The sequence below is a fragment of the Balaenoptera acutorostrata genome, chromosome 9 (assembly GCF_949987535.1).
Source record: "Balaenoptera acutorostrata chromosome 9, mBalAcu1.1, whole genome shotgun sequence".
Taxonomy (NCBI): domain Eukaryota; kingdom Metazoa; phylum Chordata; class Mammalia; order Artiodactyla; family Balaenopteridae; genus Balaenoptera; species Balaenoptera acutorostrata.
The window spans coordinates 114,236,832-114,254,913 of record NC_080072.1 but is presented as its reverse complement, the minus strand read 5'-3'; positions in this window follow the sequence as shown (position 1 = coordinate 114,254,913).

Sequence of the window (18,082 nt, the reverse complement as noted above, 5' to 3'; positions counted from 1 at the left end):
AAGCGAGACTTCTTTGGAGCGCTGATTGGCCTTTCCAGGTTGCTTGGTTGGCCAAAAAGGGCGTATGCGTTTTTTCCTGCATATATTCAGGAAAAAACGCATACGCCCTTTTTGGCCAAGGGCATCATTGTCCACGTTTGGCCGCTTTTCATGTGCTTTCAAGGCGATTCGAATCTACCTCCTGAAATCTGTTTCCTGCAATTCTGCCTTGCTTTCAAAGCCTCTTCGTTGCCTTCCCTTAATATATTTGTGGACGAGAGGTATCATTTAAAACTCTGCAGGTTTGTGAATTGCAGTGCCCCTGAGCTCCATTTTTCATCTCGCTTTTTTGGGAGCTGGCCGCAAAAGCGCAGGATTGCTTCAGGCCCTCTTCTGGTTCTGGAGGGCAGGCTGAGCTTGTGCTTAATTCTTCTTCCTGATGGGAAAATAGAGTGACCTGTGCCTGTCCCAACACCTAGAGCTAGTCTCTCATTGGTTCCCCCTCTTCCCGTTCATCCTCAGGACAAATTGCAACCTGTACGGAACAGGAGGTTAAAGGTGCTGATTCTCCAAGGAGGGAGATGGCTAGTAAATCGGCTGGAATGGCGAACCCGAGCCAAGGAGATGAGAAATGAGGTGCGTTTTAGAAACCTTTCCCGATCACACGGTGTACCATCTTCTGGGTTTCTCATGCCTGTTTTCGATGTAGGAAGATGCCCTTGAACCTGGAGATTTGGGACCCATGGGATGGGTACCATGCAGTATTACTTGAAAGGGTCTGCGTTGGCTCACCCAACCTCACCGAACCTCTCAGCCCCAAGAGTGTCCACCCTTATGTCTCAATCAGCTGTGGGTCTAGATATGGTCAATCCAGGTTGCATCAGAGCCCCTGAACGAATTTTGGAAGAATTTCTCTCTCTTTCACTGTCTTTGTTTCACGGGTTTTGAAAAGTAATTTATTTTTATAATGGGGTTTAGCTGCTTTTCACGGCTGTGTTTATGCCGCTTTACACCCCCTTGACTCACTTACAGAGAGATATCAATAGATAGGTTTGAAGATTCTTACTAGTCAGATATATTCTTGTGCGGTGAATAGGGGGTGTTGAGTCCAGTTCACTGAAAAAGGAATAGGTCTTGTCTCTTACATATTGGGTTTATGGAACGGTATCTGAGCTAATTTGAAACCCTTGTTTTATGCATCACCCCACCTCACCTTTCCCGTTCAGCAGCCATAGTGTGTTTTCTAAACGTGTGACTCTGTTCTGTTTTGTAATTCAGTTCAAGTGTAGCGGTTTTTACATTCCCTCTAGAAGTGATATCTTATGATAAGTGTCTTTTTCTGTGTGACTTATTTCACCTAGAATCGTCGTACCTAAATCCACTCATCGTGCTGCTACTAGCCTTATGACGTTGATTTCATGGCTGAGTGATATTCCATTGTACATGAGGACCACAACTTCTTTATCCATTTTTCTCTTTCCTAGGATATTTAAGGTGTAATGAAGTGGGGGTTCTTGTCAACAGAGCAGCCCTAAACTTTGTGGTGCCTGTGTCTTGCTGATTTTTAGTTTTCCCAACTTATACGCCCATGAGTGGAAGTGCCCTATGCTCTCCAAGCTGTGTTTTTTAGATGTTTCAGAACACACCGTACACTTCTCCAGAGTGGCTGTTGGCAATTTACATCCCACCCATCAGCGTAGCAAGGCTCCCATTTCTCCATGGCCGGTCCTGCACTTCTGGTTTGGACACTTTTTTCCGCATGGCCCTTTTGCCCGCTGGGAAGCGAGACTTCTTTGGAGCGCTGATTTGCCTTTTCAGGTTGCTTGGTTGGCCAAAAAGGGCGTATGCGTTTTTTCCTGAATATATTCAGGAAAAAACGCATACGCCCTTTTTGGCCAAGGGCATCATTGTCCACGTTTGGCCGCTTTTCATGTGCTTTCAAGGCGATTCGAATCTACCTCCTGAAATCTGTTTCCTGCAATTCTGCCTTGCTTTCAAAGCCTCTTCGTTGCCTTCCCTTAATATATTTGTGGACGAGAGGTATCATTTAAAACTCTGCAGGTTTGTGAATTGCAGTGCCCCTGAGCTCCATTTTTCATCTCGCTTTTTTGGGAGCTGGCCGCAAAAGTGCAAGATTGCTTCAGGCCCTCTTCTGGTTCTGGGGGGCAGGCTGAGCTTGTGCTTAATTCTTCTTCCTGATGGGAAAATAGAGTGACCTGTGCCTGTCCCAACACCTAGAGCTAGTCTCTCATTGGTTCCCCCTCTTCCCGTTCATCCTCAGGACAAATTGCAACCTGTACGGAACAGGAGGTTAAAGGTGCTGATTCTCCAAGGAGGGAGATGGCTAGTAAATCGGCTGGAATGGCGAACCCGAGCCAAGGAGATGAGAAATGAGGTGCGTTTTAGAAACCTTTCCCGATCACGCGGTGTACCATCTTCTGGGTTTCTCATGCCTGTTTTCGATGTAGGAAGATGCCCTTGAACCTGGAGATTTGGGACCCATGGGATGGGTACCATGCAGTATTACTTGAAAGGGTCTGCGTTGGCTCACCCAACCTCACCGAACCTCTCAGCCCCAAGAGTGTCCACCCTTATGTCTCAATCAGCTGTGGGTCTAGATATGGTCAATCCAGGTTGCATCAGAGCCCCTGAACGAATTTTGGAAGAATTTCTCTCTCTTTCACTGTCTTTGTTTCACGGGTTTTGAAAAGTAATTTATTTTTATAATGGGGTTTAGCTGCTTTTCACGGCTGTGTTTATGCCGCTTTACACCCCCTTGACTCACTTACAGAGTGATATCAATAGATAGGTTTGAAGATTCTTACTAGTCAGATATATTCTTGTGCGGTGAATAGGGGGTGTTGAGTCCAGTTCACTGAAAAAGGAATAGGTCTTGTCTCTTACATATTGGGTTTATGGAACGGTATCTGAGCTAATTTGAAACCCTTGTTTTATGCATCACCCCACCTCACCTTTCCCGTTCAGCAGCCATAGTGTGTTTTCTAAACGTGTGACTCTGTTCTGTTTTGTAATTCAGTTCAAGTGTAGCGGTTTTTACATTCCCTCTAGAAGTGATATCTTATGATAAGTGTCTTTTTCTGTGTGACTTATTTCACTTAGAATCGTCGTACCTAAATCCACTCCTCGTGCTGCTACTAGCCTTATGACGTTGATTTCATGGCTGAGTGATATTCCATTGTACATGAGGACCACAACTTCTTTATCCATTTTTCTCTTTCCTAGGATATTTAAGGTGTAATGAAGTGGGGGTTCTTGTCAACAGAGCAGCCCTAAACTTTGTGGTGCCTGTGTCTTGCTGATTTTTAGTTTTCCCAACTTATACGCCCATGAGTGGAAGTGCCCTATGCTCTCCAAGCTGTGTTTTTTAGATGTTTCAGAACACACCGTACACTTCTCCAGAGTGGCTGTTGGCAATTTACATCCCACCCATCAGCGTAGCAAGGCTCCCATTTCTCCATGGCCGGTCCTGCACTTCTGGTTTGGACACTTTTTTCCGCATGGCCCTTTTGCCCGCTGGGAAGCGAGACTTCTTTGGAGCGCTGATTTGCCTTTTCAGGTTGCTTGGTTGGCCAAAAAGGGCGTATGCGTTTTTTCCTGAATATATTCAGGAAAAAACGCATACGCCCTTTTTGGCCAAGGGCATCATTGTCCACGTTTGGCCGCTTTTCATGTGCTTTCAAGGCGATTCGAATCTACCTCCTGAAATCTGTTTCCTGCAATTCTGCCTTGCTTTCAAAGCCTCTTCGTTGCCTTCCCTTAATATATTTGTGGACGAGAGGTATCATTTAAAACTCTGCAGGTTTGTGAATTGCAGTGCCCCTGAGCTCCATTTTTCATCTCGCTTTTTTGGGAGCTGGCTGCAAAAGCGCAGGATTGCTTCAGGCCCTCTTCTGGTTCTGGGGGGCAGGCTGAGCTTGTGCTTAATTCTTCTTCCTGATGGGAAAATAGAGTGACCTGTGCCTGTCCCAACACCTAGAGCTAGTCTCTCATTGGTTCCCCCTCTTCCCGTTCATCCTCAGGACAAATTGCAACCTGTACGGAACAGGAGGTTAAAGGTGCTGATTCTCCAAGGAGGGAGATGGCTAGTAAATCGGCTGGAATGGCGAACCCGAGCCAAGGAGATGAGAAATGAGGTGTGTTTTAGAAACCTTTCCCGATCACACGGTGTACCATCTTCTGAGTTTCTCATGCCTGTTTTCGATGTAGGAAGATGCCCTTGAACCTGGAGATTTGGGACCCATGGGATGGGTACCATGCAGTATTATTTGAAAGGGTCTGCGTTGGCTCACCCAACCACACCGAACCTCTCAGCCCCAATAGTGTCCACCCTTATGTCTCAATCAGCTGTGGGTCTAGATATGGTCAATCCAGGTTGCATCACAGCCCCTGAACGAATTTTGTAAGAATTTCTCTCTCTTTCACTGTCTTTGTTTCACGGGTTTTGAAAAGTAATTTATTTTTATAATGGGGTTTAGCTGCTTTTCACGGCTGTGTTTATGCCGCTTTACACCCCCTTGACTCACTTACAGAGAGATATCAATAGATAGGTTTGAAGATTCTTACTAGTCAGATATATTCTTGTGCGGTGAATAGGGGGTGTTGAGTCCAGTTCACTGAAAAAGGAATAGGTCTTGTCTCTTACATATTGGGTTTATGGAACGGTATCTGAGCTAATTCGAAACCCTTGTTTTATGCATCACCCCACCTCACCTTTCCCGTTCAGCAGCCATAGTGTGTTTCCTAAACGTGTGACTCTGTTCTGTTTTGTAATTCAGTTCAAGTGTAGCGGTTTTTACATTCCCTCTAGAAGTGATATCTTATGATAAGTGTCTTTTTCTGTGTGACTTATTTCACTTAGAATCGTCGTACCTAAATCCACTCATCGTGCTGCTACTAGCCTTATGACGTTGATTTCATGGCTGAGTGATATTCCATTGTACATGAGGACCACAACTTCTTTATCCATTTTTCTCTTTCCTAGGATATTTAAGGTGTAATGAAGTGGGGGTTCTTGTCAACAGAGCAGCACTAAATTTTGTGGTGCCTGTGTCTTGCTGATTTTTAGTTTTCCCAACTTATACGCCCATGAGTGGAAGTGCCCTATGCTCTCCAAGCTGTGTTTTTTAGATGTTTCAGAACACACCGTACACTTCTCCAGAGTGGCTGTTGGCAATTTACATCCCACCCATCAGCGTAGCAAGGCTCCCATTTCTCCATGGCCGGTCCTGCACTTCTGGTTTGGACACTTTTTTCCGCATGGCCCTTTTGCCCGCTGGGAAGCGAGACTTCTTTGGAGCGCTGATTGGCCTTTCCAGGTTGCTTGGTTGGCCAAAAAGGGCGTATGCGTTTTTTCCTGCATATATTCAGGAAAAAACGCATACGCCCTTTTTGGCCAAGGGCATCATTGTCCACGTTTGGCCGCTTTTCATGTGCTTTCAAGGCGATTCGAATCTACCTCCTGAAATCTGTTTCCTGCAATTCTGCCTTGCTTTCAAAGCCTCTTCGTTGCCTTCCCTTAATATATTTGTGGACGAGAGGTATCATTTAAAACTCTGCAGGTTTGTGAATTGCAGTGCCCCTGAGCTCCATTTTTCATCTCGCTTTTTTGGGAGCTGGCCGCAAAAGCGCAGGATTGCTTCAGGCCCTCTTCTGGTTCTGGAGGGCAGGCTGAGCTTGTGCTTAATTCTTCTTCCTGATGGGAAAATAGAGTGACCTGTGCCTGTCCCAACACCTAGAGCTAGTCTCTCATTGGTTCCCCCTCTTCCCGTTCATCCTCAGGACAAATTGCAACCTGTACGGAACAGGAGGTTAAAGGTGCTGATTCTCCAAGGAGGGAGATGGCTAGTAAATCGGCTGGAATGGCGAACCCGAGCCAAGGAGATGAGAAATGAGGTGCGTTTTAGAAACCTTTCCCGATCACACGGTGTACCATCTTCTGGGTTTCTCATGCCTGTTTTCGATGTAGGAAGATGCCCTTGAACCTGGAGATTTGGGACCCATGGGATGGGTACCATGCAGTATTACTTGAAAGGGTCTGCGTTGGCTCACCCAACCTCACCGAACCTCTCAGCCCCAAGAGTGTCCACCCTTATGTCTCAATCAGCTGTGGGTCTAGATATGGTCAATCCAGGTTGCATCAGAGCCCCTGAACGAATTTTGTAAGAATTTCTCTCTCTTTCACTGTCTTTGTTTCACGGGTTTTGAAAAGTAATTTATTTTTATAATGGGGTTTAGCTGCTTTTCACGGCTGTGTTTATGCCGCTTTACACCCCCTTGACTCACTTACAGAGAGATATCAATACATAGGTTTGAAGATTCTTACTAGTCAGATATATTCTTGTGCGGTGAATAGGGGGTGTTGAGTCCAGTTCACTGAAAAAGGAATAGGTCTTGTCTCTTACATATTGGGTTTATGGAACGGTATCTGAGCTAATTTGAAACCCTTGTTTTATGCATCACCCCACCTCACCTTTCCCGTTCAGCAGCCATAGTGTGTTTTCTAAACGTGTGACTCTGTTCTGTTTTGTAATTCAGTTCAAGTGTAGCGGTTTTTACATTCCCTCTAGAAGTGATATCTTATGATAAGTGTCTTTTTCTGTGTGACTTATTTCACTTAGAATCGTCGTACCTAAATCCACTCATCGTGCTGCTACTAGCCTTATGACGTTGATTTCATGGCTGAGTGATATTCCATTGTACATGAGGACCACAACTTCTTTATCCATTTTTCTCTTTCCTAGGATATTTAAGGTGTAATGAAGTGGGGGTTCTTGTCAACAGAGCAGCCCTAAACTTTGGGGTGCCTGTGTCTTGCTGATTTTTAGTTTTCCCAACTTATACGCCCATGAGTGGAAGTGCCCTATGCTCTCCAAGCTGTGTTTTTTAGATGTTTCAGAACACACCGTACACTTCTCCAGAGTGGCTGTTGGCAATTTACATCCCACCCATCAGCGTAGCAAGGCTCCCATTTCTCCATGGCCGGTCCTGCACTTCTGGTTTGGACACTTTTTTCCGCATGGCCCTTTTGCCCGCTGGGAAGCGAGACTTCTTTGGAGCGCTGATTGGCCTTTCCAGATTGCTTGGTTGGCCAAAAAGGGCGTATGCGTTTTTTCCTGAATATATTCAGGAAAAAACGCATACGCCCTTTTTGGCCAAGGGCATCATTGTCCACGTTTTGCCGCTTTTCATGTGCTTTCAAGGCGATTCGAATCTACCTCCTGAAATCTGTTTCCTGCAATTCTGCCTTGCTTTCAAAGCCTCTTCGTTGCCTTCCCTTAATATATTTGTGGACGAGAGGTATCATTTAAAACTCTGCAGGTTTCTGAATTGCAGTGCCCCTGAGCTCCATTTTTCATCTCGCTTTTTTGGGAGCTGGCCGCAAAAGCGCAAGATTGCTTCAGGCCCTCTTCTGGTTCTGGGGGGCAGGCTGAGCTTGTGCTTAATTCTTCTTCCTGATGGGAAAATAGAGTGACCTGTGCCTGTCCCAACACCTAGAGCTAGTCTCTCATTGGTTCCCCCTCTTCCCGTTCATCCTCAGGACAAATTGCAACCTGTACGGAACAGGAGGTTAAAGGTGCTGATTCTCCAAGGAGGGAGATGGCTAGTAAATCGGCTGGAATGGCGAACCCGAGCCAAGGAGATGAGAAATGAGGTGCGTTTTAGAAACCTTTCCCGATCACACGGTGTACCATCTTCTGGGTTTCTCATGCCTGTTTTCGATGTAGGAAGATGCCCTTGAACCTGGAGATTTGGGACCCATGGGATGGGTACCATGCAGTATTACTTGAAAGGGTCTGCGTTGGCTCACCCAACCTCACCGAACCTCTCAGCCCCAAGAGTGTCCACCCTTATGTCTCAATCAGCTGTGGGTCTAGATATGGTCAATCCAGGTTGCATCAGAGCCCCTGAACGAATTTTGGAAGAATTTCTCTCTCTTTCACTGTCTTTGTTTCACGGGTTTTGAAAAGTAATTTATTTTTATAATGGGGTTTAGCTGCTTTTCACGGCTGTGTTTATGCCGCTTTACACCCCCTTGACTCACTTACAGAGAGATATCAATACATAGGTTTGAAGATTCTTACTAGTCAGATATAATCTTGTGCGGTGAATAGGGGGTGTTGAGTCCAGTTCACTGAAAAAGGAATAGGTCTTGTCTCTTACATATTGGGTTTATGGAACGGTATCTGAGCTAATTTGAAACCCTTGTTTTATGCATCACCCCACCTCACCTTTCCCGTTCAGCAGCCATAGTGTGTTTTCTAAACGTGTGACTCTGTTCTGTTTTGTAATTCAGTTCAAGTGTAGCGGTTTTTACATTCCCTCTAGAAGTGATATCTTATGATAAGTGTCTTTTTCTGTGTGACTTATTTCACTTAGAATCGTCGTACCTAAATCCACTCATCGTGCTGCTACTAGCCTTATGACGTTGATTTCATGGCTGAGTGATATTCCATTGTACATGAGGACCACAACTTCTTTATCCATTTTTCTCTTTCCTAGGATATTTAAGGTGTAATGAAGTGGGGGTTCTTGTCAACAGAGCAGCCCTAAACTTTGGGGTGCCTGTGTCTTGCTGATTTTTAGTTTTCCCAACTTATACGCCCATGAGTGGAAGTGCCCTATGCTCTCCAAGCTGTGTTTTTTAGATGTTTCAGAACACACCGTACACTTCTCCAGAGTGGCTGTTGGCAATTTACATCCCACCCATCAGCGTAGCAAGGCTCCCATTTCTCCATGGCCGGTCCTGCACTTCTGGTTTGGACACTTTTTTCCGCATGGCCCTTTTGCCCGCTGGGAAGCGAGACTTCTTTGGAGCGCTGATTTGCCTTTCCAGGTTGCTTGGTTGGCCAAAAAGGGCGTATGCGTTTTTTCCTGAATATATTCAGGAAAAAACGCATACGCCCTTTTTGGCCAAGGGCATCATTGTCCACGTTTGGCCGCTTTTCATGTGCTTTCAAGGCGATTCGAATCTACCTCCTGAAATCTGTTTCCTGCAATTCTGCCTTGCTTTCAAAGCCTCTTCGTTGCCTTCCCTTAATATATTTGTGGACGAGAGGTATCATTTAAAACTCTGCAGGTTTGTGAATTGCAGTGCCCCTGAGCTCCATTTTTCAAGTCGCTTTTTTGGGAGCTGGCCGCAAAAGCGCAGGATTGCTTCAGGCAAACTTCTGGTTCTGGGGGGCAGGCTGAGCTTGTGCTTAATTCTTCTTCCTGATGGGAAAATAGAGTGACCTGTGCCTGTCCCAACACCTAGAGCTAGTCTCTCATTGGTTCCCCCTCTTCCCGTTCATCCTCAGGACAAATTGCAACCTGTACGGAACAGGAGGTTAAAGGTGCTGATTCTCCAAGGAGGGAGATGGCTAGTAAATCGGCTGGAATGGCGAACCCGAGCCAAGGAGATGAGAAATGAGGTGCGTTTTAGAAACCTTTCCCGATCACACGGTGTACCATCTTCTGGGTTTCTCATGCCTGTTTTCGATGTAGGAAGATGCCCTTGAACCTGGAGATTTGGGACCCATGGGATGGGTACCATGCAGTATTACTTGAAAGGGTCTGCGTTGGCTCACCCAACCACACCGAACCTCTCAGCCCCAATAGTGTCCACCCTTATGTCTCAATCAGCTGTGGGTCTAGATATGGTCAATCCAGGTTGCATCACAGCCCCTGAACGAATTTTGTAAGAATTTCTCTCTCTTTCACTGTCTTTGTTTCACGGGTTTTGAAAAGTAATTTATTTTTATAATGGGGTTTAGCTGCTTTTCACGGCTGTGTTTATGCCGCTTTACACCCCCTTGACTCACTTACAGAGAGATATCAATAGATAGGTTTGAAGATTCTTACTAGTCAGATATATTCTTGTGCGGTGAATAGGGGGTGTTGAGTCCAGTTCACTGAAAAAGGAATAGGTCTTGTCTCTTACATATTGGGTTTATGGAACGGTATCTGAGCTAATTTGAAACCCTTGTTTTATGCATCACCCCACCTCACCTTTCCCGTTCAGCAGCCATAGTGTGTTTCCTAAACGTGTGACTCTGTTCTGTTTTGTAATTCAGTTCAAGTGTAGCGGTTTTTACATTCCCTCTAGAAGTGATATCTTATGATAAGTGTCTTTTTCTGTGTGACTTATTTCACTTAGAATCGTCGTACCTAAATCCACTCATCGTGCTGCTACTAGCCTTATGACGTTGATTTCATGGCTGAGTGATATTCCATTGTACATGAGGACCACAACTTCTTTATCCATTTTTCTCTTTCCTAGGATATTTAAGGTGTAATGAAGTGGGGGTTCTTGTCAACAGAGCAGCCCTAAACTTTGCGGTGCCTGTGTCTTGCTGATTTTTAGTTTTCCCAACTTATACGCCCATGAGTGGAAGTGCCCTATGCTCTCCAAGCTGTGTTTTTTAGATGTTTCAGAACACACCGTACACTTCTCCAGAGTGGCTGTTGGCAATTTACATCCCACCCATCAGCGTAGCAAGGCTCCCATTTCTCCATGGCCGGTCCTGCACTTCTGGTTTGGACACTTTTTTCCGCATGGCCCTTTTGCCCGCTGGGAAGCGAGACTTCTTTGGAGCGCTGATTGGCCTTTCCAGATTGCTTGGTTGGCCAAAAAGGGCGTATGCGTTTTTTCCTGAATATATTCAGGAAAAAACGCATACGCCCTTTTTGGCCAAGGGCATCATTGTCCACGTTTTGCCGCTTTTCATGTGCTTTCAAGGCGATTCGAATCTACATCCTGAAATCTGTTTCCTGCAATTCTGCCTTGCTTTCAAAGCCTCTTCGTTGCCTTCCCTTAATATATTTGTGGACGAGAGGTATCATTTAAAACTCTGCAGGTTTCTGAATTGCAGTGCTCCTGAGCTCCATTTTTCATCTCGCTTTTTTGGGAGCTGGCCGCAAAAGCGCAAGATTGCTTCAGGCCCTCTTCTGGTTCTGGGGGGCAGGCTGAGCTTGTGCTTAATTCTTCTTCCTGATGGGAAAATAGAGTGACCTGTGCCTGTCCCAACACCTAGAGCTAGTCTCTCATTGGTTCCCCCTCTTCCCGTTCATCCTCAGGACAAATTGCAACCTGTACGGAACAGGAGGTTAAAGGTGCTGATTCTCCAAGGAGGGAGATGGCTAGTAAATCGGCTGGAATGGCGAACCCGAGCCAAGGAGATGAGAAATGAGGTGCGTTTTAGAAACCTTTCCCGATCACACGGTGTACCATCTTCTGGGTTTCTCATGCCTGTTTTCGATGTAGGAAGATGCCCTTGAACCTGGAGATTTGGGACCCATGGGATGGGTACCATGCAGTATTACTTGAAAGGGTCTGCGTTGGCTCACCCAACCTCACCGAACCTCTCAGCCCCAAGAGTGTCCACCCTTATGTCTCAATCAGCTGTGGGTCTAGATATGGTCAATCCAGGTTGCATCAGAGCCCCTGAACGAATTTTGGAAGAATTTCTCTCTCTTTCACTGTCTTTGTTTCACGGGTTTTGAAAAGTAATTTATTTTTATAATGGGGTTTAGCTGCTTTTCACGGCTGTGTTTATGCCGCTTTACACCCCCTTGACTCACTTACAGAGAGATATCAATACATAGGTTTGAAGATTCTTACTAGTCAGATATAATCTTGTGCGGTGAATAGGGGGTGTTGAGTCCAGTTCACTGAAAAAGGAATAGGTCTTGTCTCTTACATATTGGGTTTATGGAACGGTATCTGAGCTAATTTGAAACCCTTGTTTTATGCATCACCCCACCTCACCTTTCCCGTTCAGCAGCCATAGTGTGTTTTCTAAACGTGTGAGTCTGTTCTGTTTTGTAATTCAGTTCAAGTGTAGCGGTTTTTACATTCCCTCTAGAAGTGATATCTTATGATAAGTGTCTTTTTCTGTGTGACTTATTTCACTTAGAATCGTCGTACCTAAATCCACTCATCGTGCTGCTACTAGCCTTATGACGTTGATTTCATGGCTGAGTGATATTCCATTGTACATGAGGACCACAACTTCTTTATCCATTTTTCTCTTTCCTAGGATATTTAAGGTGTAATGAAGTGGGGGTTCTTGTCAACAGAGCAGCCCTAAACTTTGGGGTGCCTGTGTCTTGCTGATTTTTAGTTTTCCCAACTTATACGCCCATGAGTGGAAGTGCCCTATGCTCTCCAAGCTGTGTTTTTTAGATGTTTCAGAACACACCGTACACTTCTCCAGAGTGGCTGTTGGCAATTTACATCCCACCCATCAGCGTAGCAAGGCTCCCATTTCTCCATGGCCGGTCCTGCACTTCTGGTTTGGACACTTTTTTCCGCATGGCCCTTTTGCCCGCTGGGAAGCGAGACTTCTTTGGAGCGCTGATTTGCCTTTCCAGGTTGCTTGGTTGGCCAAAAAGGGCGTATGCGTTTTTTCCTGAATATATTCAGGAAAAAACGCATACGCCCTTTTTGGCCAAGGGCATCATTGTCCACGTTTGGCCGCTTTTCATGTGCTTTCAAGGCGATTCGAATCTACCTCCTGAAATCTGTTTCCTGCAATTCTGCCTTGCTTTCAAAGCCTCTTCGTTGCCTTCCCTTAATATATTTGTGGACGAGAGGTATCATTTAAAACTCTGCAGGTTTGTGAATTGCAGTGCCCCTGAGCTCCATTTTTCATCTCGCTTTTTTGGGAGCTGGCCGCAAAAGCGCAGGATTGCTTCAGGCCCTCTTCTGGTTCTGGGGGGCAGGCTGAGCTTGTGCTTAATTCTTCTTCCTGATGGGAAAATAGAGTGACCTGTGCCTGTCCCAACACCTAGAGCTAGTCTCTCATTGGTTCCCCCTCTTCCCGTTCATCCTCAGGACAAATTGCAACCTGTACGGAACAGGAGGTTAAAGGTGCTGATTCTCCAAGGAGGGAGATGGCTAGTAAATCGGCTGGAATGGCGAACCCGAGCCAAGGAGATGAGAAATGAGGTGTGTTTTAGAAACCTTTCCCGATCACACGGTGTACCATCTTCTGAGTTTCTCATGCCTGTTTTCGATGTAGGAAGATGCCCTTGAACCTGGAGATTTGGGACCCATGGGATGGGTACCATGCAGTATTACTTGAAAGGGTCTGCGTTGGCTCACCCAACCACACCGAACCTCTCAGCCCCAATAGTGTCCACCCTTATGTCTCAATCAGCTGTGGGTCTAGATATGGTCAATCCAGGTTGCATCACAGCCCCTGAACGAATTTTGTAAGAATTTCTCTCTCTTTCACTGTCTTTGTTTCACGGGTTTTGAAAAGTAATTTATTTTTATAATGGGGTTTACTGCTTTTCACGGCTGTGTTTATGCCGCTTTACACCCCCTTGACTCACTTACAGAGAGATATCAATAGATAGGTTTGAAGATTCTTACTAGTCAGATATATTCTTGTGCGGTGAATAGGGGGTGTTGAGTCCAGTTCACTGAAAAAGGAATAGGTCTTGTCTCTTACATATTGGGTTTATGGAACGGTATCTGAGCTAATTTGAAACCCTTGTTTTATGCATCACCCCACCTCACCTTTCCCGTTCAGCAGCCATAGTGTGTTTCCTAAACGTGTGACTCTGTTCTGTTTTGTAATTCAGTTCAAGTGTAGCGGTTTTTACATTCCCTCTAGAAGTGATATCTTATGATAAGTGTCTTTTTCTGTGTGACTTATTTCACTTAGAATCGTCGTACCTAAATCCACTCATCGTGCTGCTACTAGCCTTATGACGTTGATTTCATGGCTGAGTGATATTCCATTGTACATGAGGACCACAACTTCTTTATCCATTTTTCTCTTTCCTAGGATATTTAAGGTGTAATGAAGTGGGGGTTCTTGTCAACAGAGCAGCCCTAAACTTTGCGGTGCCTGTGTCTTGCTGATTTTTAGTTTTCCCAACTTATACGCCCATGAGTGGAAGTGCCCTATGCTCTCCAAGCTGTGTTTTTTAGATGTTTCAGAACACACCGTACACTTCTCCAGAGTGGCTGTTGGCAATTTACATCCCACCCATCAGCGTAGCAAGGCTCCCATTTCTCCATGGCCGGTCCTGCACTTCTGGTTTGGACACTTTTTTCCGCATGGCCCTTTTGCCCGCTGGGAAGCGAGACTTCTTTGGAGCGCTGATTGGCCTTTCCAGATTGCTTGGTTGGCCAAAAAGGGCGTATGCGTTTTTTCCTGAATATATTCAGGAAAAAACGCATACGCCCTTTTTGGCCAAGGGCATCATTGTCCACGTTTTGCCGCTTTTCATGTGCTTTCAAGGCGATTCGAATCTACCTCCTGAAATCTGTTTCCTGCAATTCTGCCTTGCTTTCAAAGCCTCTTCGTTGCCTTCCCTTAATATATTTGTGGACGAGAGGTATCATTTAAAACTCTGCAGGTTTCTGAATTGCAGTGCCCCTGAGCTCCATTTTTCATCTCGCTTTTTTGGGAGCTGGCCGCAAAAGCGCAAGATTGCTTCAGGCCCTCTTCTGGTTCTGGGGGGCAGGCTGAGCTTGTGCTTAATTCTTCTTCCTGATGGGAAAATAGAGTGACCTGTGCCTGTCCCAACACCTAGAGCTAGTCTCTCATTGGTTCCCCCTCTTCCCGTTCATCCTCAGGACAAATTGCAACCTGTACGGAACAGGAGGTTAAAGGTGCTGATTCTCCAAGGAGGGAGATGGCTAGTAAATCGGCTGGAATGGCGAACCCGAGCCAAGGAGATGAGAAATGAGGTGCGTTTTAGAAACCTTTCCCGATCACACGGTGTACCATCTTCTGGGTTTCTCATGCCTGTTTTCGATGTAGGAAGATGCCCTTGAACCTGGAGATTTGGGACCCATGGGATGGGTACCATGCAGTATTACTTGAAAGGGTCTGCGTTGGCTCACCCAACCTCACCGAACCTCTCAGCCCCAAGAGTGTCCACCCTTATGTCTCAATCAGCTGTGGGTCTAGATATGGTCAATCCAGGTTGCATCAGAGCCCCTGAACGAATTTTGGAAGAATTTCTCTCTCTTTCACTGTCTTTGTTTCACGGGTTTTGAAAAGTAATTTATTTTTATAATGGGGTTTAGCTGCTTTTCACGGCTGTGTTTATGCCGCTTTACACCCCCTTGACTCACTTACAGAGAGATATCAATACATAGGTTTGAAGATTCTTACTAGTCAGATATAATCTTGTGCGGTGAATAGGGGGTGTTGAGTCCAGTTCACTGAAAAAGGAATAGGTCTTGTCTCTTACATATTGGGTTTATGGAACGGTATCTGAGCTAATTTGAAACCCTTGTTTTATGCATCACCCCACCTCACCTTTCCCGTTCAGCAGCCATAGTGTGTTTTCTAAACGTGTGACTCTGTTCTGTTTTGTAATTCAGTTCAAGTGTAGCGGTTTTTACATTCCCTCTAGAAGTGATATCTTATGATAAGTGTCTTTTTCTGTGTGACTTATTTCACTTAGAATCGTCGTACCTAAATCCACTCATCGTGCTGCTACTAGCCTTATGACGTTGATTTCATGGCTGAGTGATATTCCATTGTACATGAGGACCACAACTTCTTTATCCATTTTTCTCTTTCCTAGGATATTTAAGGTGTAATGAAGTGGGGGTTCTTGTCAACAGAGCAGCCCTAAACTTTGGGGTGCCTGTGTCTTGCTGATTTTTAGTTTTCCCAACTTATACGCCCATGAGTGGAAGTGCCCTATGCTCTCCAAGCTGTGTTTTTTAGATGTTTCAGAACACACCGTACACTTCTCCAGAGTGGCTGTTGGCAATTTACATCCCACCCATCAGCGTAGCAAGGCTCCCATTTCTCCATGGCCGGTCCTGCACTTCTGGTTTGGACACTTTTTTCCGCATGGCCCTTTTGCCCGCTGGGAAGCGAGACTTCTTTGGAGCGCTGATTTGCCTTTCCAGGTTGCTTGGTTGGCCAAAAAGGGCGTATGCGTTTTTTCCTGAATATATTCAGGAAAAAACGCATACGCCCTTTTTGGCCAAGGGTATCATTGTCCACGTTTGGCCGCTTTTCATGTGCTTTCAAGGCGATTCGAATCTACCTCCTGAAATCTGTTTCCTGCAATTCTGCCTTGCTTTCAAAGCCTCTTCGTTGCCTTCCCTTAATATATTTGTGGACGAGAGGTATCATTTAAAACTCTGCAGGTTTGTGAATTGCAGTGCCCCTGAGCTCCATTTTTCATCTCGCTTTTTTGGGAGCTGGCCGCAAAAGCGCAGGATTGCTTCAGGCCCTCTTCTGGTTCTGGGGGGCAGGCTGAGCTTGTGCTTAATTCTTCTTCCTGATGGGAAAATAGAGTGACCTGTGCCTGTCCCAACACCTAGAGCTAGTCTCTCATTGGTTCCCCCTCTTCCCGTTCATCCTCAGGACAAATTGCAACCTGTACGGAACAGGAGGTTAAAGGTGCTGATTCTCCAAGGAGGGAGATGGCTAGTAAATCGGCTGGAATGGCGAACCCGAGCCAAGGAGATGAGAAATGAGGTGTGTTTTAGAAACCTTTCCCGATCACACGGTGTACCATCTTCTGAGTTTCTCATGCCTGTTTTCGATGTAGGAAGATGCCCTTGAACCTGGAGATTTGGGACCCATGGGATGGGTACCATGCAGTATTACTTGAAAGGGTCTGCGTTGGCTCACCCAACCACACCGAACCTCTCAGCCCCAATAGTGTCCACCCTTATGTCTCAATCAGCTGTGGGTCTAGATATGGTCAATCCAGGTTGCATCACAGCCCCTGAACGAATTTTGTAAGAATTTCTCTCTCTTTCACTGTCTTTGTTTCACGGGTTTTGAAAAGTAATTTATTTTTATAATGGGGTTTAGCTGCTTTTCACGGCTGTGTTTATGCCGCTTTACACCCCCTTGACTCACTTACAGAGAGATATCAATAGATAGGTTTGAAGATTCTTACTAGTCAGATATATTCTTGTGCGGTGAATAGGGGGTGTTGAGTCCAGTTCACTGAAAAAGGAATAGGTCTTGTCTCTTACATATTGGGTTTATGGAACGGTATCTGAGCTAATTTGAAACCCTTGTTTTATGCATCACCCCACCTCACCTTTCCCGTTCAGCAGCCATAGTGTGTTTCCTAAACGTGTGACTCTGTTCTGTTTTGTAATTCAGTTCAAGTGTAGCGGGTTTTACATTCCCTCTAGAAGTGATATCTTATGATAAGTGTCTTTTTCTGTGTGACTTATTTCACTTAGAATCGTCGTACCTAAATCCACTCATCGTGCTGCTACTAGCCTTATGACGTTGATTTCATGGCTGAGTGATATTCCATTGTACATGAGGACCACAACTTCTTTATCCATTTTTCTCTTTCCTAGGATATTTAAGGTGTAATGAAGTGGGGGTTCTTGTCAACAGAGCAGCCCTAAACTTTGGGGTGCCTGTGTCTTGCTGATTTTTAGTTTTCCCAACTTATACGCCCATGAGTGGAAGTGCCCTATGCTCTCCAAGCTGTGTTTTTTAGATGTTTCAGAACACACCGTACACTTCTCCAGAGTGGCTGTTGGCAATTTACATCCCACCCATCAGCGCAGCAAGGCTCCCATTTCTCCATGGCCGGTCCTGCACTTCTGGTTTGGACACTTTTTTCCGCATGGCCCTTTTGCCCGCTGGGAAGCGAGACTTCTTTGGAGCGCTGATTGGCCTTTCCAGATTGCTTGGTTGGCCAAAAAGGGCGTATGCGTTTTTTCCTGAATATATTCAGGAAAAAACGCATACGCCCTTTTTGGCCAAGGGCATCATTGTCCACGTTTTGCCGCTTTTCATGTGCTTTCAAGGCGATTCGAATCTACCTCCTGAAATCTGTTTCCTGCAATTCTGCCTTGCTTTCAAAGCCTCTTCGTTGCCTTCCCTTAATATATTTGTGGACGAGAGGTATCATTTAAAACTCTGCAGGTTTCTGAATTGCAGTGCCCCAGAGCTCCATTTTTCATCTCGCTTTTTTGGGAGCTGGCCGCAAAAGTGCAAGATTGCTTCAGGCCCTCTTCTGGTTCTGGGGGGCAGGCTGAGCTTGTGCTTAATTCTTCTTCCTGATGGGAAAATAGAGTGACCTGTGCCTGTCCCAACACCTAGAGCTAGTCTCTCATTGGTTCCCCCTCTTCCCGTTC